Source organism: Leuciscus leuciscus (genome assembly GCF_965113295.1).
Source record: "Leuciscus leuciscus genome assembly, chromosome: 17".
Lineage (NCBI taxonomy): Eukaryota > Metazoa > Chordata > Actinopteri > Cypriniformes > Leuciscidae > Leuciscus > Leuciscus leuciscus.
Genome location: NC_138741.1, coordinates 12,615,167 through 12,618,925, shown reverse-complemented (window position 1 = coordinate 12,618,925; position 3,759 = coordinate 12,615,167).

Below are 3,759 nucleotides of genomic sequence, written 5' to 3'. Positions count from 1 at the left end.
TTCGTTCGTTACCACAGAAAACCGCTTGCGTGTCCATGTTGAACGTGTTTCTTATGTAAAAACTAAAGTAGCCTACAGTACCTAAGCTATTTTCTGTGAATGTGCGAGACTTCCGGTTCATTACCCGCTATATGGAAATAACGAGATGAATAACAAAGTGCTGTAAATAATAAAAATATTTGTGCTACAAACTAGTGTTTACAATTACAATTATGACAAATTCAAATATCAAGAAGCATAACAAGCTTTATTGTACAGCTAGAAATAACTGTAAGCGGATGACACCGGAAGCCAGACACATTTCATTTATAAATGGCCGTGCCCACTCTTCCGTGAAAAATAAGGTGGATACCATAGGGGAAAAAAAATTCTCCTAAAAAGGTGTTGATAATGTGAGTTAGTTTATTTATTCTTATTTGTATGTTTTGCCTCTGATTGATTTGTGCTTATCATTCCTTGCTGGATTATCAGAAATGCTGTCGCTCCTCTTCCACTTGACACCATCACTACCCTCCTCACCTGGCCTTCATCCTCACCTGTCTTGCTTTCTTTCTAAGTTTCTTTTTTACCTGTTCAGGATCATTTTTACATGAATTGAAATACATGAATTGTTCACTGATCTTAATTCTTAAATGTATATTGTTCATTAGTCTTCTTTTAAAACAGATTTTATTGTTGTATTATATATTACATTATTTTTACTAATGTATTGTTTAAAAATACACAATAAACTTTGTTGTGCAGTTAAATCTTCAATTGTTATTTTTTCTATTTCCCATTAACAGTTAAAATAATATTCCTACAGATTTTCTACATATTCTACAGGTTACACAGTAGCACTATAAAAGTAATAAAATAACATTTCATAACTGTATAATACTATACAGTATTATTAAAAATCAGCGGTGTAATACTGTGTTTTAACGTGGTAAAAAAATTACAGTAAAATAATGTATTTAATTTTACAGTATGCTTAACAGTATTAACAGTATTTAGTAAAGTAAAGTAAAGTATTTAGTGTTACAGTATTTTTACTGTTGAATGAAATACAGCAACTACTGGATAATTGTTGCCAGTAAGTTACTGTTAATTTGACAATACATTTTTTACAGTGTACGGTAAAAATTGTCGGTGCGCCTGGTGCATGGTCTAAAAGGGTTGTCCCTATTCTCTTAATGAGTAATGGGTGTGTTTTGGGCGTAACATGCAAAAAAACAATCAGAGTATAATTTCCCATACCATTTAAAAGCCAGTTGCGCTCACACCATGAAGGATTCGCTATTAACATGGTGGAATTTGAACGCGTCTCCAGAGAGCAAACCGATGTGCTCATGCGCGAAGCAGACCATCTACGGGACAAGCCGGATTCCACCATATCTTTGTACACAATAATAATATTTTACATTGTAATCCTTTTATTTTTAATATTTTAATATACACATCCCTGTGTGTGTGTAATAAGCTAAGTGTACGCACGTTGTGGACCCACCTATAGGCGCACATTACTAACGCGCTCTTTAAATAATAAAAAATATATTGCGCCATTGACTTTTAGACCAGGTTTTTGTTGGTCAATGGCGCAGTCTATTTCAGTTGCCTCAAAATAGCAATGCGCCAACAATGCGTCTGAACACACCTAGTTTTTAGACCAGCACGCCTGAGATAGAAAAAAAGTATTTTTCAGAATTGCGTGTTTAAAAGTCAGAATTGCGACAAACTCTCAATTTAAATTTTCTGTTTTAATTTTAATTTTAGTTTAAGTTTTAGTCATTTTTTATGTGCTTCTGTAATTTTTATTAGTTTTTGTTTCATTTTAATATTTATTTAATTTATTTTTAGTTAAGTAGTACTTCAACTTAATTTCAACTTATTTCATTTAGTTTATATTGTAGTTGGTGATGCCACTTTGAAAAGAAACGCAATATGCATGCGCATGATGTCACCGCTTTCACAAATTCCCTTTTTGTAGTTTACACAGAGATGATAATGTTTTAGTTTTCAAAAACCTGCACTTTAAAACCCATTTTCAAAAGTGAACGGCCATAATACATAAAAAGTGTTTTTAGTTGAAAACAGTGCCATGTAAACGGCCCTTTAGTTAACAATAGCAGCACTGTGCAGTTGTGGACCCTGCACAACGGTATTTATCACTGCAATATAATAGCCTGATGAACACTGGGACATAGGGCTAATTTGCATACAAATACATATTTGTTGCAAACAGTAAGCAGTGTGTATAAATATCACCTGAATGAACTATATTCTCTTTGATTCTTAATTACTTTTGAGGTTGGTTATCTCTGTGGCAGCTCTCTTGATTTAATAAGTTCTCTATGAAACACAAGTGGGGAGGCTTTATAAGCCTCTTCGTGAAATACCGAGGGGTGAAGTATATGATACACCCATCTGTAATGGATGTTAGGCCTGATGTGATGATTCAAGGGTAAATCAATCCTGATCAGTGGGCGGTGTGGAGCTTCCACGTAGCATCAGCGCTAGCTTATTAGCGCCTGACAAAAGCAAATGAATATGAATGCTGTTAGCGGCAATGCTTTACCTTGCTCTGTGCTCACTTATATCACTAGTACTGACCTTAAATGTCAGCTATACAAAGTGAGAAAGGGAAGGGTAGGAATTTTTTTTTTTTCAAGGATGAAAATAGTCAAGGTTAAATCTATGCAAGTGACCAGATGTTATAAAAAAGATTTTATTGTATACAACATTAAAATATTAGATGGAGAACTTTAAAACCATTAAAAGAAAGTTTGAACAAAAGTGAGAATTGTTGCTTTGGATACTAAAACTAAAGTTGAAGCACTAAAATGACAAACTAAAACTGAAATAAAAAAAATTTAAATATGAATATTGTATATTTTTATTAATAATTGACAAAAATAAAATAGAATTATAAGGACAATTATTTCACAATAAAAAAAAACCATTTTGAAAATAATGTCCACTTCACCTGTAAACACAATCAAAAAAGAAATATTCAGATCTTATCTCACTTCTCTCTACCTTATCCTATTGTCCTTTGAGGAAAACGGACTACGGATAAAAAGTATGACTGCAGATTTGCTAAATAAAGCAGCCTTTCCTGGATTCAGGTCATGAGTCATACAGCATAAATCAAAGAGCTCAGCGCAGAGAGAGTCTAAACTCATGAGTTAATTACGGCACTCAGGGCTGGTGTGTATGTGGACTCTAGGTAATGCATGTGGCCTGAATGGTGTCTGGTGAGGTAATTACCAATGTGCTTTTAATGAAGTCTCATGGGAATCACCAAACATCACCTCTGTAAAGTACAGATAATCAGCTTTTAGACACTGCCCACTCCACTATATAGGGCAGAAAAACCAAGCTCTCGTAGAGGAGATAATATGCTAATGAAGGTGTGCTTACAGTGTGACATTGAACATTTCCGTGATCCTGGCAGGTAAAGGCAAAATATTATCTCTTGGAGAAACACACATACTGTCCAACCCATAGGCTGGAAGTAAGCTTGAGAATGAGCTAAACACAACAGCAGCATTAGTAATAAAGATGCATAAAGGCACAAAAAGCTAATTTATTTAGTTTGATGTTGTCTATGGCCTTTTTTAAAAAAAGTATCTCCATCAGATTTAATCTATTAGCCTTATTTTTGTATTGAATGTAAATTTGAACTATATAAAAAAAGAATAAGGTAATTTACACTTGTAGCCAACCAACAATAGAGAGAGTATACACTCTTGTTGGGGGAGGAGAGAGAAAGTGAAC